Source organism: Arachis stenosperma, chromosome 5, assembly GCF_014773155.1.
Source record: "Arachis stenosperma cultivar V10309 chromosome 5, arast.V10309.gnm1.PFL2, whole genome shotgun sequence".
Lineage (NCBI taxonomy): Eukaryota > Viridiplantae > Streptophyta > Magnoliopsida > Fabales > Fabaceae > Arachis > Arachis stenosperma.
Genome location: NC_080381.1, coordinates 40,138,845 through 40,156,349, shown reverse-complemented (window position 1 = coordinate 40,156,349; position 17,505 = coordinate 40,138,845). Strand labels below are relative to the sequence as shown.

At 40.1% G+C, this 17,505-nt stretch overlaps 2 non-coding genes across 2 annotated transcripts; both read left to right on the top strand.

The window, feature by feature from the left end:
- Positions 1–2,667: 2,667 nt before the first annotated feature.
- Positions 2,668–2,775, top strand: LOC130984821 (small nucleolar RNA R71). Its single transcript, XR_009088728.1, has one exon. It is a non-coding gene; the product is annotated as a small nucleolar RNA R71 (small nucleolar RNA).
- A 12,965-nt stretch (positions 2,776–15,740) lies between these two features.
- On the top strand, positions 15,741–15,848 carry LOC130983315 (small nucleolar RNA R71). The gene has a single exon (XR_009087311.1). It is a non-coding gene; the product is annotated as a small nucleolar RNA R71 (small nucleolar RNA).
- The last annotated feature ends 1,657 nt before the right edge of the window (positions 15,849–17,505 follow it).

Below are 17,505 nucleotides of genomic sequence, written 5' to 3'. Positions count from 1 at the left end.
ACCCTTGAGATAAATCTTTCCATCTTCCATGACTCGGAGGTGGAAGCTTTTGCCTTCTCTTTCCTCTTTCTAGAGGTTTCTCCGGCCTTGGATGCCATAAATGGTTATGGAAAAACGAAAAAGCAACGCTTTTACCACACCAAACTTAAAAGGTTTGCTCGTCCTCGAGCAAAAGAAGAAAGAAGAGAGTAGAAGAAGAAGAAATGAGGAAGAAGGGAATGGCTTTTGTGTTCGGCCAAAGAGGGGGAGAAGTGGTGTTTAGGTTGTGTGAAAATGAAGGGGTGAAGAAGGGTATATATAGGGGAGGGGGAAGGGTAAGGTTCGGTCAAGTGAGGGTGGGTTTGGGTGGGAAAGTGGTTTGAATTTGAATGGTGAGGTAGGTGGGGTTTTATGAAGGATGGATGTGAGTGGTGAAGAGAAAGATGGGATTTGATAGGTGAAGGGTTTTTGGGGAAGAGGTGTTGAGGTGATTGGTGAATGGGTGAAGAAGAGAGAGAGTGGTGGGGTTGGTGGGGATCCTGTGGGGTCCACAGATCCTGTGGTGTCAAGGAAAAGTCATCCCTGCACCAAATGGCATGCAAAATCACGTTTTGAGCCAATTCTGGCGTTAAACGCAGGGCTGGTGCCCATTTCTGGCGTTTAACGCCAGGTTCTTGCCCTTTTCTGGCATTTAACGCCAGTCTGGTGCCCCTTTCTGGCGTTAAACGCCCAGAATGGTGCCAGACTGGGCGTTAAACGCCCACCTGCTAGCCTTACTGGCGTTTAAACGCCAGTAAGTTCTTCCTCCAGGGTGTGCTATTTTTCTTCCTGTTTTTCATTCTGTTTTTGCTTTTTCAATTGATTTTGTGACTTCTCATGATCATCAACCTACAAAAAACATAAAATAACAAAAGAAAATAGATAAAATATAACATTGGGTTGCCTCCCAACAAGCGCTTCTTTAATGTCAGTAGCTTGACAGATGGCTCTCATGGAGCCTCACAAATGATCAGAGCAACGTTGGAATCTCCCAACACCAAACTTAGAGTTTGAATGTGGGGGTTCAACACCAAACTTAGAGTTTGGTTGTGGCCTCCCAACACCAAACTTAGAGTTTGACTGTGGGGGCTCTGTTTGGCTCTGTTTTGAGAGAAGCTCTTCATGCTTCCTCTCCATGATGACAGAGGGATATCCTTGAGCTTTAAACACCAAGGATTCTTCATTCACTTGAATGATCAGTTCTCCTCTATTAACATCAATCACAGCCTTTGCTGTGGCTAGGAAGGGTCTGCCAAGGATGATGGTTTCATCCATGCACTTCCCAGTCTCTAGGACTATGAAATCAGCAGGGATGTAATGGTTTTCAATCTTCACCAAAACATCCTCTACAAGTCCATGAGCTTGTTTTCTTGAGTTGTCTGCCATCTCTAATGAGATTCTTGCAGTTTGCACCTCAAAGATCCCTAGCTTCTCCATTACAGAGAGAGGCATGAGGTTTACACTTGACCCTAAGTCACACAGAGCCTTCTTAAAGGTCATGGTGCCTATGGTACAAGGTATTGAAAACTTCCCAGGATCTTGTCTTTTTTGAGGTAATTTCTGCCTAAACAAGTCATCCAGTTCTTTGGTGAGCAAAGGGGGTTCATTCTCCCAAGTCTCATTTCCAAATAACTTGTCATTTAGCTTCATGATTGCTCCAAGGTATTTGGCAACTTGCTCTTCAGTGACATACTCATCCTCTTCAGAGGAAGAATACTCATCAGAGCTCATGAAAGGCAGAAGTAAGTCCAATAGAATCTCTATGGTCTCATTTTGAGCCTCAGATTCCCATGGTTCCTCATTGGGGAACTCAATGGAGGTCAGTGCACGCCCACTGAGGTCTTCCTCAGTGGCGTTCACTTCCTCTCCTTCCTCTCCAAATTCGGCCATGCTGATGGCCTTGCACTCTCCTTTTGGATTTTCTTCTGTGTTGCTTGGGAGAGTACTAGGAGGGAGTTCAGTAACTTTCTTGCTCAGCTGTCCCACTTGTGCCTCCAAATTCCTAATGGAGGACCTTGTTTCAGTCATGAAACTTTGAGTGGTTTTGATTAGATCAGAGACCATGGTTGCTAAGTCAGAGGGGTTCTGCTTAGAATTCTCTGTCTGTTGCTGAGAAGATGATGGAAAAGGCTTGCCATTGCTAAACCTGTTTCTTCCACCATTATTGTTGTTGAAACCTTGTTGAGGTCTTTCTTGATTCTTCCATGAGAAATTTGGGTGACTTCTCCATGAAGAATTATAGGTGTTTCCATAGGGTTCTCCTAGGTAATTCACCTCTTCCATTGAAGGGTTCTCAGGATCATAGGCTTCTTCTTCAGATGAAGCATCCTTAGTACTGCTTGGTGCATTTTGCATTCCAGACAGACTTTGAGAAATCAAATTGACTTGTTGAGTCAATATCTTGTTCTGAGCCAATATGGCATTCAGAGTATCAATCTCAAGAACTCCTTTCTTCTGATTTGCCCCATTGTTCACAGGATTCTTTTCAGAAGTGTACATGAATTGGTTATTTGCAACCATTTCAATTAGCTCTTGAGCTTCAGTAGGCGTCTTCTTCAAATGAAGAGATCCTCCAGCAGAGCTATCCAAAGACATCTTGGATAGTTCAGAGAGACCATCATAGAAAATACCTATGATGCTCCATTCAGAAAGCATGTCAGAAGGACATTTTCTGATCAATTGTTTGTATCTTTCCCAAGCTTCATAGAGGGATTCTCCATCCTTCTGTCTGAAGGTTTGGACTTCCACTCTAAGCTTACTCAATTTTTGAGGTGGAAAGAACTTTGCCAAGAAGGCATTGACTAGCTTTTCCCATGAGTCCAGGCTTTCTTTAGGTTGTGAATCCAACCATGTCCTAGCTCTGTCTCTTACAGCAAAAGGGAATAGCATAAGTCTGTAGACCTCAGGGTCAACCCCATTAGTCTTGACAGTGTCACAGATTTGCAAGAATTCAGCTAAAAACTGATGAGGATCTTCCAATGGAAGTCCATGGAACTTGCAATTCTGTTGCATTAGAGAAACTAATTGAGGCTTAAGCTCAAAGTTGTTTGCTCCAATGGCAGGGATAGAGATGCTTCTCCCATAGAAGTCGGGAGTAGGTGCAGTAAAGTCACCCAGCACCTTCCTTGCATTGTTTGCATTGTTATTGTTTTCGGCTGCCATGTCTTCTTCTTTGAAGATTTCTATTAGGTCCTCTACAGAGAGTTGTGCCTTAGCTTCTCTTAGCTTTCGCTTCAAGGTCCTTTCAGGTTCAGGGTCAGCTTCAACAAGAATGCCTTTGTCTCTGCTCCTGCTCATATGAAAGAGAAGAGAACAAGAAAATATGGAATCCTCTATGTCACAGTATAGAGATTCCTTGAGGTGTCAGAAGAACAGAAAAATCGAAGAAAGAGGTAGATAAATTCGAACTTAATCAGATAGAGTTCGAATTGTGCATTGAGAAGGAGTGGTACTCCATAAATAGAAGGATGTGAGAAGGGAGGAGGAGCTTTTTTTCGAAAATCAAGTTAAAGAATTTGAGAACATTTTGAAAAACACTACTTGATTTTCGAAAATGAAAGTGGAAAAGAAATCAAGTGATTTTTGAAAAAGATTTTGAAATTAGAAATCAAAAAGATTTGATTGAAAACTATTTTGAAAAAGATGTGATAAAAAAGATATGATTGGTTTTAAAAAAATGTGATTGAGAAGATATGATTTGAAAAACATTTTAAAAAGATTTGATTTTAAAAATTAATAACTTGGCTATCAAGAAAAGATATGATTCAAACATTAAACCTTTCTCAACAGAAAAGGCAACATACTTGAAATGTTGAATCAAATCATTAATTGATAGCAAGTATCTTTGAAAAAGGAAAGAAATTGATTTTGAAAACATTTGATTGAAAAGATATGATTTGAAAAAGATTTGATTTTGAAAAACTTTGAAAACTTGAAAAAAAATTGAGTTGAAAACAAAATCCTCCCCTTTGTGCCATCCTGGCGTTAAACGCCCAGAATGGTGCACATTCTGGCGTTTAACGCCCAATGCACTACCTTTTTGGGCGTTAAACGCCCAACCAGGCACCCTGGCTGGCGTTTAAACGCCAGTCTGTCCTTCTTCACTGGGCGTTTTGAACGCCCAGCTTTTTCTGTGTAATTCCTCTGCTGCATGTTCTGAATCTTCAGTTCCCTGTACTATTGACTTGAAAATAGAACCAAGATCAAATAAACAATACATGCAAGACACCAAACTTAAAATTAGACAGTAGACTCAAACAAGAAACATAAAATATTTTTGGTTTTTTTATGATTTTGAAATTTTTTTGTGCTTTTTTCGAAAATTATATGAAATAGAAAATAAAAGTTTCAGAATTCTTAGTTTGGATTCCAGGAATCATTGCAATGCTAGTCTAAGACTCCGGTCCAGGAATTAGACATGGCTTCACAGCCAGCCAAGCTTTCAAAGAAAGCTTCGGTCTAAAACACTAGACATGGCCAATGGCCAGCCAAGCCTTAGCAGATCATTGCTCCAATAGCAAGATTGATAGAGATCAACAAGCTCTTGTGATGATCAGTTGAAACCTCGGTCCAATAAGATTAGACATGGCTTCTCAGCCAGCCAGATTTCAACAGGTCATCATGAAACTCTAGAATTCATTCTTAAGAATTCTGAAAAATGCCTAATCTAAGCAACAAGATGAACCGTCAGTTGTCCATACACAAAATAATCCCCGGCAACGGCGCCAAAAACTTGGTGTGCGAAATTGTGATCACTACTTTTCACAACTCAAATAATCCCTAGTAATGGCCCCAAAAACTTGGTGCTCAATACCATGGCATAAACACAACTTTGCACAACTAACCAGCAAGTGCACTGGGTCGTCCAAGTAATAAACCTTACGCGAGTAAGGGTCGATCCCACGGAGATTGTTGGTATGAAGCAAGCTATGGTCACCTTGTAAATCTTAGTCAGGCAGACTCAAATGGGTATAGTGATATACGAATAAAGCATAAAGATAAAGATAGAGGTACTTATGTAATTCATTGGTAGGAACTTCAGATAAGCGTATGAAGATGCCTTCCCTTCCGTCTCTCTGCTTTCCTACTGTCTTCATCCAATCCTTCTTACTTCTTTCCATGGCAAGCTTATGCAAGGGTTTCACCGTTGTCAGTGGCTACCTCCCATCCTCTCAGTGGAAATGTTCAACGCACCCTGTCACGGCACGGCTATCCATCTGTCGGTTCTCAATCAGGCCGGAATAGAATCCATTGATTCTTTTGCGTCTGTCACTAACGCCCCGCCCTCAGGAGTTTGAAGCACGTCACAGTCATTCAATCATTGAATCCTACTCAGAATACCACAGACAAGGTTAGACCTTCCGGATTCTCTTGAATGCCGCCATCAGTTCTTGCCTATACCACGAAGATTCTGATTAAAGAATCCAAGAGATAAACATTAGAGCCTTGTTTGCTTGTAGAACAGAGTGGTTGTCAGTTGATGAGCGGATAATTTGTACGCTTTTTGGCATTGTTTTTAGTATGTTTTTGGTAGTTTTAGTTGAGTTCTTAGTATATTTTTATTAATTTTTAGTTAAAATTCACTTTTCTGGACTTTACTATGAGTTTGTGTGTTTTTCTGTGATTTCAGGTATTTTCTGGCTGAAATTGAAGGTTCTGAGCAAAAATCTGATTCAGAGACTGAAAAGGACTGCAGATGCTGTTGGATTCTGACCTCCCTTCACTCGAAGTGGATTTTCTGGAGCTGCAGAAGCCCAATTGGCGCGCTCTCAACGGCGTTGGAAAGTAGACATCCTGGGCTTTCCAGCAATATATGATAGTCTATACTTTTCCCAAGATTTGATGGCCCAAACCGGCGTTCAAAGTCACCTCAAGAAATCCCAGCGTTAAACGCTGGAACTGGCACCCAAATGGGAGTTAAACGCCCAAACTGGCATAAAAGCTGGCGTTTAACTCCAAGAAGAGTCTCTACACGAAATTGCTTCATTGCTCAGCCCAAGCACACACCAAGTGGGCCCGAAAGTGGATTTTTATGTCATTTACTCATTTCTGTAAACCTTAGGCTACTAGTTATCTATAAGTAGGACCTTTTACTATTGTATTAGCAGACTTTGGTAGCTATCTTCGTTTTATGCTATCTTAGATCATTGGGAGGCTGGCCATTCGGCCATGCCTAGACCTTATGCTTATGTATTTTCAACGGTGGAGTTTCTACACACCATAGATTAAGGTGTGGAGCTCTGCTGTACCTCGAGTATTAATGCAATTACTATTGTTCTTCCATTCAATTCCGCTTGTTCTTTGTCCAAGATATTTATTTGCACCCAAGAACATGATGAATGTGATGATTATGTGACGCTCATCATCATTCTCACTCATGAACAAAGTGACTGACAACCACTCTTGTTCTACAAGCAAACGAGGCTCTAATGTTTATCTCTTGGATTCTTTAACCGGAATCTTCGTGGTATAGGCGAGAACTGATGGCGGCATTCAAGAGAATCCGGAAGGTCTAACCTTGTCTGTGGTATTCTGAGTAGGATTCAATGATTGAATGACTGTGACGTGCTTCAAACTCCTGAAGGCGGGGCGTTAGTGACAGACGCAAAAGAATCACTGGATTCTATTCCGGCCTGATTGAGAACCGACAGATGGATAGCCGTGCCGTGACAGGGTGCGTTGAACATTTCCAATGAGAGGATGGGAGGTAGCCACTGACAACGGTGAAACCCTTGCATAAGCTTGCCATGGAAAGGAATAAGAAGGATTGGATGAAGACAGTAGGAAAGCAGAGAGACGGAAGGGAAGGCATCTTCATACGCTTATCTGAAGTTCCTACCAATGAATTACATAAGTACCTCTATCTTTATCTTTATGTTTTATGCGTTCGTCACCATTATACATTTGAGTTTGCCTGACTAAGATTTACAAGATGACCATAGCTTGCTTCATACCAACAATCTCCGTGGGATCGACCCTTACTCACGTAAGGTATTACTTGGACGACCCAGTGCACTTGCTGGTTAGTTGTGTGAAGTTGTAGTGATCACAATTTCGCGCACCAAGTTTTTGGCGCCGTTGCCGGGGATTGTTCAAGTTTTGAGCAAGCTTTTGGTAACAATGCCTGGGATTGTTCTGTTTGGACAACTGAAGGTTCATCTTGTTGCTTAGATTAGGTATTTTTTTTTTCGAAATTCTTGAAGATGAATTCTAGAGTTTCATGATGATTTGTTGAAATCTGGCTGGCTGAGAAGCCATGTCTAATCTCATTGGACCGAGGTTTCAACTTATCATCACAAGAGCTTGTTGATTTTTGTCACTCTTGCTTTTGGAGCAGTGATCTGCTAAGGCTTGGCTGGCCTTTGGCCATGTCTAGTGTTTTGGACTGAAGCTTTCTTTGAAAGCTTGGCTGGCTGTGAAGCCATGTCTAATTCCTGGACCGGAGTCTTAGACTAGCATTGCACTGATTCCTGGAATTCTCATTAAGAATTTTGATATTTTTTTCCACTTAATTTTCGAAAAACACAAAAAAAAGAAAAAAAAATTCAAAAAACTCATAAAATCCAAAAATTTCTTGTTTGAGTTTAGTGTCTCATCTCAAGTTTGGTGTCAATTGCATACATTCATGTGTCTTAATGGTCTTCAAGTAATTCTTGATGATTTTCGTGTTCTAATCTTTGAATTCAATTGACTTGAGTGTTTTGTGTGTCTCATATGCATTCTCATTAGTGTCAGTAGTATACAAACTGCTAAGTTTGGTGTCTTGCATGCATTGTTATTTCATTCTTGTTGCATTTTGATTATTAAAAATCCAAAAATATTTTTGATTTGTGTCTTTTCAAGTCAATGATACAGAGAATTGAAGATTCAGAACATACAGCAGAGGAATTGCACAGAAAAAGCTGGGCGTTCAAAACGCCCAGTGAAGAAGGACAGACTGGCGTTTAAACGCCAGCCAGGGTACCTGGTTGGGCGTTTAACGCCCAAAAAGGGTGCATTTTGGGCGTTAAACGCCAGAATGTGCACCATTCTGGGCGTTTAACGCCAGGATGGCAAAGGGGGAAGATTTTGTTTTCAAATCAATTTTTTTTTAAGTTTTCAAAGTTTTTCAAAATCAAATCTTTTTCAAATCATATCTTTTCAATCAAATGTTTTCAAAGTCAATTTCTTTCCTTTTTCAAAGATACTTACTAACAATTAATGATTTGATTGAACATCTCAAATTTGTTGCCTTTTCTGTTGAGAAAGGTTTAATGTTTGAATCATATCTTTTCTTGTTAGGCAAGTCATTAATTTAAAAAAAAAAATCAAATCTTTTTTTTTTAAATTGTTTTCAAATCATATCTTCTCAATCACATGTTTTTAAAACCAATCATATCTTCTTAACCACATCTTTTTCAAAATAGTTTTCAATCAAATCTTTTTGATTTCTAATTTCAAAATCTTTTTCAAAAATCACTTTATTTCTTTTCCACTTTCAATTTTCGAAAATTATCAATCAATTTTTAAAATGTTTTTGACATCTTTCTAATCAATTTTCGAAAATTCTCTTCCCTCCTTCTCACATCCTTCTATTTATGGAGTACTACTCCTTCTTAATGCACAATTCGAACCTTATCTAATCAAGTTCGAATTCTTCTACCTTCTTTCTTCTATTTTTCGTTTCCTCTGACACCTTAAGGAATCTCTATACTGTGACATAAAGGATTCCACATCTTCTTGTTCTCTTCTCTTTCATATGAGCAGGAGCAGAGACAAAGGCATTCTTGTTGAAGCTGACCCTGAACCTGAAAGGACCTTGAAGAGAAAGCTAAGAGAAGCCAAAGCACAATTCTCTTTAGAGGACCTGACCGAATTCTTCAAAGAAGAAGAACCCATGGCAGCCGAAAACAACAACAATGCCAACAATGCAAGGAAGGTGCTGGGTGACTTTACTGCACCTACTCCCAATTTCTATGGGAGAAGCATCTCTATCCCTGCCATTGGAGCAAACAACTTTGAGCTTAAGCCTCAATTAGTTTCTCTAATGCAACAGAATTGCAAGTTCCATGGACTTCCAATGGAAGATCCTCATCAGTTTTTAGCTGAGTTCTTGCAAATCTGTGACACAGTCAAGACTAATGGGGTTGACCCTGAGGTCTACAGACTGATGCTATTCCCTTTTGCTGTAAGAGACAGAGCTAGAATATGGTTGGACTCACAACCTAAAGATAGCCTGGACTCTTGGGAAAAGCTAGTCAATGCCTTCTTGGCAAAGTTCTTTCCACCTCAAAAATGGAGTAAGCTTAGAGTGGAAGTCCAAACCTTCAGACAGAAGGATGGAGAATCCCTCTATGAAGCTTGGAAAAGATACAAACAATTAATCAGAAAATGTCCATCTGACATGCTTTCTGAATGGAGCATCATAGGTATTTTCTATGATGGTCTCTCTGAACTATCCAAGATGTCTTTGGATAGCTCTGCTGGAGGATCTCTTCATCTGAAGAAGACGCCTACAGAAGCTCAGGAACTAATTGAAATGGTTGCAAATAACCAATTCATGTACACTTCTGAAAGAAATCCTGTGAACAATGGGACTAGTCAGAAGAAAGGAGTTCTTGAGATCGATACTCTGAATGCCATACTGGCTCAGAACAAGATATTGACTCAACAAGTCAATTTGATTTCTCAAAGTCTGTCTGGAATGCAAAATGCACCTGGCAGTACTAAGGAAGCTTCATCTGAGGAAGAAGCTTATGATCCTGAGAACCCTTCAATGGAAGAGGTGAATTACCTAGGAGAACCCTATGGAAACACCTATAATTCTTCATGGAGAAATCACCCAAATTTCTCATGGAAGAATCAAGAGAGACCTCAACAAGGTTTCAATAATAATAATGGTGGAAGAAACAGATTTAGCAATAACAAGCCTTTTCCATCATCTTCTCAGCAACAGACAAAGAATTCTAAGCAGAATACCTCTGACTTAGCAACAATGGTCTCTGATCTAATCAAAACCACTCAAAGTTTCATGAATGAAACAAGGTCCTCCATCAGAAATTTGGAAGGACAAGTGGGTCAGCTGAGCAAGAAAGTTACTGAACTCCCTCCTAGTACTCTCCCAAGTAATACAGAAGAAAATCCAAAAGAAGAGTGCAAAGCCATAAACATGGCCGAATATGGAGAGGAAAGAGAGGAGGTGGACGCCACTGAGGAAGACCTCAATGGGCGTACACCAATCTCCTCTGAGTTCCCCAATGAGGAACCATGGGAATCCGAGGCTCAAAATGAGACCATAGAGATTCCATTGGACTTACTCCTGCCTTTCATGAGCTCTGATGAGTATTCTTCCTCTGAAGAGGATGAGTATGTCACTGAAGAGCAAGTTGCTAAATACCTTGGAGCAATCATGAAGCTAAATGACAAGTTATTTGGAAATGAGACTTGGGAAGATGAACCTCCCTTGCTCACCAAAGAACTGGATGACTTGTCTAGGCAGAAATTACCTCAAAAGAGACAAGATCCTGGGAAGTTTTCACTACCTTGTACCATAGGCACCATGACCTTCAAGAAGGCTCTTTGTGACTTAGGGTCAAGTGTAAACCTCATGCCTCTCTCTGTAATGGAGAAGCTAGGGATCTTTGAGGTACAAGCTGCAAGAATCTCACTAGAGATGGCAGACAACTCAAGAAAACAAGCTCAAGGACTTGTAGAGAATGTTTTGGTAAAAGTTGAAGACCATTACATCCCTACTGATTTCATAGTCCTAGAGACTGGGAAGTGCATGGATGAATCCATCATCCTTGGCAGACCCTTCCTAGCAACAGCAAAGGCTGTGATTGATGTTGATAGAGGAGAGCTAATCATCCAAGTGAATGAAGAATCCTTGGTGTTTAAGGCCCAAGGATATCCCTCTATCACCATGGAGAAGAAGCATGAAGAGCTTCTCTCAAAACAGAGCCCCCACAGTCAAACTCTAAGTTTGGTGTTGGGAGGCCACAACCAAACTCTAAGTTTGGTGTTGAACCCCCACATTCAAACTCTGAGTTTGGTGTTGGGAGGTTCCAACATGGCTTTGAGAATCTGTGAGGCTCCATAAGAGTCCTCTGTCAAGCTAATGACATTAAAGAAGCGCTTGTTGGGAGGCAACCCAATGTTTTATAATTAACTATTTCCTTTTGTTATTTTATCTTTTTTGTAGGTTGATGATCATAAGAAGTCAGAAAATCAATGAAAAAAGCAAAAACAAAATGAAAAACAGGAAGAAAAATAGCACACCCTGGAGGAAGATGTTGCTGGCGTTTAAACGCCAGTGAGGTTAGCTGTTGGGCGTTTAACGCCCAGTCTGGCACCATTCTGGGCGTTTAACGCCAGAAAGGGGCACCAGACTGGCGTTAAACGCCAGAAAAGGGCAAGAACCTGGCGTTAAACGCCAGGAATGGGCACCAGCCCGGCGTTTAACGCCAGAAATAGCACAAAACGTGATTTTGCATGCCATTTGGTGCAGGGATGACTTTTCCTTGACACCTCAGGATCTGTGGACCCCACAAGATCCCCACTTACCCCACCACCCTCTCTCTTCTTCTTCACCAATTCACCAATCACCCTCTACCACTCTCCGTCTCCTCCATTTCTTCTTCTTCTACTCTCTTCTTCCTTCTTTTGCTCGAGGACGAGCAAACCTTTTAAGTTTGGTGTGGTAAAAGCATTGCTTTTTGTTTTTCCATAACCATTTATGGCATCCAAGGCCGGAGAAACCTCTAGAAAGAGGAAAGGGAAGGCAAAAGCTTCCACCTCTGAGTCATGGGAGATGGAGAAATTCATCTCAAGGATGCATCAAGACCACTTCTATGAAGTTGTGGCCATGAAGAAGGTGATCCATGAGGTCCCTTTCAAACTCAAAAAGGGTCAACTTTGATCAAAGGTTGGACCAAGTCCTCACAAACATTTATGAAGAGGGCGTTCAATGAAGAGAGATTCAAGAGGGAAGCCAGTTCAACTGAGAAGGCATGACCTCAAGCCCATCACTAAGAAAAGGATGGAGCAAACAAGAGACCCTACTCATCATAAAATCCCTGAGATACCTCAAGGGATGCACTTTCCTCCACAAGACTATTGGGAGCAACTGAACACCTCCCTAGGAGAATTGAGTTCCAACATGGGACAACTAAGGGTGGAGCACCAAGAACACTCCATTCTCCTCCATGAAATTAGAGAAGATCAAAGAATCATGAGAGAGGAGCAACAAAGACAAGGAAGAGACATTGAGGAGCTCAAGCACTCCATAAGACCTTCAAGAGGAAGAACAAGCCGCCATCACTGAGGTGGACCCGTTCTTTAATCTCCTTGTTCTTTATTCTTCTGTTTTTCGAAAATTTATGCTTATGTTTATCCATGTTTGTGTCTTATGATCATTAGTGTCTTAGTGTCTATGCCTTAAAGTTATGAATGTCCTATGAATCCATCACCTCTCTTAAATAAAAACGTGCTTAATTGAAAAAGAAAAAGAATTGCATGAATTTTGAATTTTATAATAGTTTAATTATTTTGATGTGGTGGCAATAATCTTGTTCTCTGAATGTATGCTTAAACAGTGCATATGTATCTTGAATTTGTGGTTCATGGATGTTGGCTCTTGAAAGAATGATGAAAAAGGAGACATGTTACTGAGGATCTGAAAAATCATAAAAATGATTCTTGAAGCAAGAAAAAGCAGTGAATACAAAAAAAAAAAAAAGAGAAAAACTGAAAAAAAAAGAGAGAAAAAGAAAGAAAAAGAAAGAAATAAAGTTGTGATCCAAGGCAAAAAGAGTGTGCTTAAGAACCCTGGACACCTCTAATTGGGGACTTTAGCAAAGCTGAGTCACAATCTGAAAAGGTTCACCCAATTATGTGTCTGTGGCATGTATGTATCCGGTGGTAATACTGGAAGACAGAGTGCTTTGGGCCACGGCCAAGACTCAATAAGTAGCTGTGTTCAAGAATCATCATACTTAACTAGGAGAATCAATAACACTATCTGGATTCTGAGTTCCTAAAGAAGCCAACCATTCTGAATTTCAAAGGATAGAGTGAGATGCCAAAACTGTTCAGAGGCAAAAAGCTAAAAGACCCGCTCATCTAATTGATACTGATCTTCATAGATGTTTTTGGAATTCATTGCATATTCTCTTCTTTTTATCTTATTTGATTTTCAGTTGCTTGAGGACAAGCAACAATTTAAGTTTGGTGTTGTGATGAGCGGATAATTTGTACGCTTTTTGGCATTGTTTTTAGTATGTTTTTGGTAGTTTTAGTTGAGTTCTTAGTATATTTTTATTAGTTTTTAGTTAAAATTCACTTCTCTGGACTTTACTATGAGTTTGTGTGTTTTTCTGTGATTTCAGGTATTTTCTGGCTGAAATTGAAGGTTCTGAGCAAAAATCTGATTCAGAGACTGAAAAGGACTGCAGATGCTGTTGGATTCTGACCTCCCTGCACTCGAAGTGGATTTTCTGGAGCTACAGAAGCCCAATTGGCGCGCTCTCAACGGCGTTGGAAAGTAGACATCCTGGGCTTTCCAGCAATATATGATAGTCCATACTTTGCCCAAGATTTGATGGCCCAAACCGGCGTTCAAAGTCACCTCAAGAAATCCCAGCGTTAAACGCTGGAACTGGCACCCAAATGGGAGTTAAACGCCCAAACTGGCATAAAAGCTGGCATTTAACTCCAAGAAGAGTCTCTACACGAAATTGCTTCATTGCTCAGCCCAAGCACACACCAAGTGGGCCCGGAAGTGGATTTTTATGTCATTTACTCATTTCTGTAAACCTTAGGCTACTAGTTATCTATAAGTAGGACCTTTTACTATTGTATTAGCAGACTTTGGTAGCTATCTTCGTTTTATGCTATCTTAGATCATTGGGAGGCTGGCCATTCGGCCATGCCTAGACCTTATGCTTATGTATTTTCAACGGTGGAGTTTCTACACACCATAGATTAAGGTGTGGAGCTCTGCTGTACCTCGAGTATTAATGCAATTACTATTGTTCTTCCATTCAATTCCACTTGTTCTTTGTCCAAGATATTCATTTGCACCCAAGAACATGATGAATGTGATGATTATGTGACGCTCATCATCATTCTCACTCATGAACAAAGTGACTGACAACCACTCTTGTTCTACAAGCAAACGAGGCTCTAATGTTTATCTCTTGGATTCTTTAACCGGAATCTTCGTGGTATAGGCGAGAACTGATGGCGGCATTCAAGAGAATCCGGAAGGTCTAACCCTGTCTGTGGTATTCTGAGTAGGATTCAACGATTGAATGACTGTGACGTGCTTCAAACTCCTGAAGGCGGGGCGTTAGTGACAGACGCAAAAGAATCACTGGATTCTATTGCGGCCTGATTGAGAACCGACAAATGGAGAGCCGTGCCGTGACAGGGTGCGTTGAACATTTCCAATGAGAGGATGGGAGGTAGCCACTAACAACGGTGAAACCCTTGCATAAGCTTGTCATGGAAAGGAATAAGAAGGATTGGATGAAGACAGTAGGAAAGCAGAGAGACGGAAGGGAAGGCATCTTCATACGCTTATCTGAAGTTCCTACCAATGAATTACATAAGTACCTCTATCTTTATCTTTATGTTTTATGCGTTCGTCACCATTATACATTTGAGTTTGCCTGACTAAGATTTACAAGATGACCATAGCTTGCTTCATACCAACAATCTCCGTGGGATCGACCCTTACTCACGTAAGGTATTACTTGGACGACCCAGTGCACTTGCTGGTTAGTTGTGTGAAGTTGTAGTGATCACAATTTCGCGCACCATCAGTCACTTGTTCATAAGTGAGAATGATGATGAGTGTCACATAATCATCACATTCATCATGTTCTTGAGTGCGAATGAATATCTTGGACAAAGAACAAGCGGAATTGAATAGAAGAACAATAGTAATTGCATTAATACTCGAGGTACAGCAGAGCTCCACACCTTAATCTATGGTGTGTAGAAACTCCACCGTTGAAAATACATAAGAACAAGGTCTAGGAATGGCCGAATGGCCAGCCTCCTAATGATCTAAGATAGCATAAAATGAAGATAGCTACCCTGATATCTCAATACAATAGTAAAAGGTCCTACTTATAGAAAACTAGTAGCCTAGGGTGTACAGAGATGAGTAAATGACATAAAAATCCACTTCCGGGCCCACTTGGTGTGTGCTTGGGCTGAGCAATGAAGCAATTTCGTGTAGAGACTCCTCTTGGAGTTAAACGCCAGCTTTTATGCCAGTTTGGGCGTTTAACTCCCATTTAGGTGCCAGTTCCGGCGTTTAACGCTGGAATTTCTGAGGGTGACTTTGAACGCCGGTTTGGGCCATCAAATCTTGGGCAAAGTATAGACTATCATATATTTCTGGAAAGCCCAGAATGTCTACTTTCCAACGCCGTTGAGAGCGCGCCAATTGGGCTTCTGTAGCTCCAGAAAATCCACTTCGAGTGCAGGGAGGTCAGAATCCAATAGCATCTGCAGTCCTTTTCAGTCTCTGAATCAGATTTTTGCTCAGGTCCCTCAATTTCAGCCAGAAAATACCTGAAATCACAAAAAAACACACAAACTCATAGTAAAGTCCAGAAAAGTGAATTTTAACTAAAAACTAATAAAAATATACTAAAAACTAACTAGATCATACTAAAAACATACTAAAAACAATGCCAAAAAGCGTAGAAAATTCCTATGATGCTCCATTCAGAAAGCATGTCAGAAGGACATTTTCTGATCAATTTTTTGTATCTTTCCCAAGCTTCATAGAGGGATTCTCCTTCCTTCTGTCTGAAGGTTTGGACTTCCACTCTAAGCTTACTCAATTTTTGAGGTGGAAAAAACTTTGCCAAGAAGGCATTGACTAGCTTTTCCCAAGAGTTCAGGCTATCTTTAGGTTGAGTCCAACCATATCCTAGCTTTGTCTCTTACAGCAAAAGGGAATAGCATAAGTCTGTAGACCTCAGGGTCAACCCCATTAGTCTTGACAGTGTCACAGATTTGCAAGAATTCAGCCAAAAACTGATGAGGATCTTCCAATGGAAGTCCATGGAACTTGCAATTCTGTTGCATTAGAGAAACTAATTGAGGCTTAAGCTCAAAGTTGTTTGCTCCAATGGCAGGGATAGAGATGCTTCTCCCATAGAAGTCGGGAGTAGGTGCAGTAAAGTCACCCAGCACCTTCCTTGCATTGTTGGCATTGTTGTTGTTTTCGGCTGCCATGTCTTCTTCTTCTTTGAAGATTTCTGTTAGGTCCTCTACAGAGAGTTGTGCCTTAGCTTCTCTTAGCTTTCGCTTCAAGGTCCTTTCAGGTTCAGGATCAGCTTCAACAAGAATGCTTTTGTCTTTGCTCCTGCTCATATGAAAGAGAAGAGAACAAGAAAATGTGGAATCCTCTATGTCACAGTATAGAGATTCCTTGAGGTGTCAGAGAAACAGAAAAATAGAAGGAAGAGGTAGAAAAATTCGAACTTAGTGAGATAGAGTTTGAATTGTGCATTGAGGAGGAGTGGTACTCCATAAATAGAAGGATGTGAGAAGAGGGGAATAAATTTTCAAAAATTAAGTAAAAGATTTTAAAAAACATTTTGAAAAACACTAATTGATTTTCGAAAAACAAGAGTGGAAAAGTAATTTTTGAAAAAGATTTTGAAATTAGAAATTAAAAAGATATGATTGAAAAGTTATGGTTTTAAAAAGATATGATTGAAAAGATATGATTTGAAAAATAATTTAAAAAGATTTGATTTTTAAAAATTAATGACTTGGCTAACAAGAAAAGATATGATTCAAACATTAAACCTTTCTCAACAGAAAAGGCAACATACTTGAAATCTTGAATCAAATCATTAATTGATAGCAAGTATTTTTGAAAATGGAAAGAAATTGATTTTGAAAACATATGATTGAAAAGATATGATTTGAAAAAGATTTGATTTTGAAAAACTTTGAAAACTTGAAAAAAATTTGCCTTAAAAACAGAATCTTCCCTCTTGTGCCATCCTGGCGTTAAACGCCCAGAATGGTATCCATTCTGGCGTTAAACGCCCAAAATGCTACCCTTTTGGGTGTTAAACGCCCAGCCAGGCACCCTGGCTGGCGTTTAAACGCCAGTTTTCCTTCTTCACTGGGCGTTTTGAACGCCCAGCTTTTTCTGTATAATTCCTCTGCTGCATGTACTGAATCTTCAGTTCCCTGTATTATTGACTTAAAAATAGAACCAAGATCAAATAAACAATGCATGCAAGACACCAAACTTAAAATGAGACACTGGATTCAAACAAGAAACATAAAATATTTTTGGTTTTTATGATTTTGTAATTTTTTTTTGGATTTTTCAAAAAATAAGTGGAAAAGTAAAATAAAGGTATCAAAATTCGTAATGAGAATTCCAGGAATCATGCAATGTTAGTCTAAAGCTTTAGTCTAAAGAAATTAGACATGGATAGCCAAGCTTCAGCAGGACATTGCATTCAA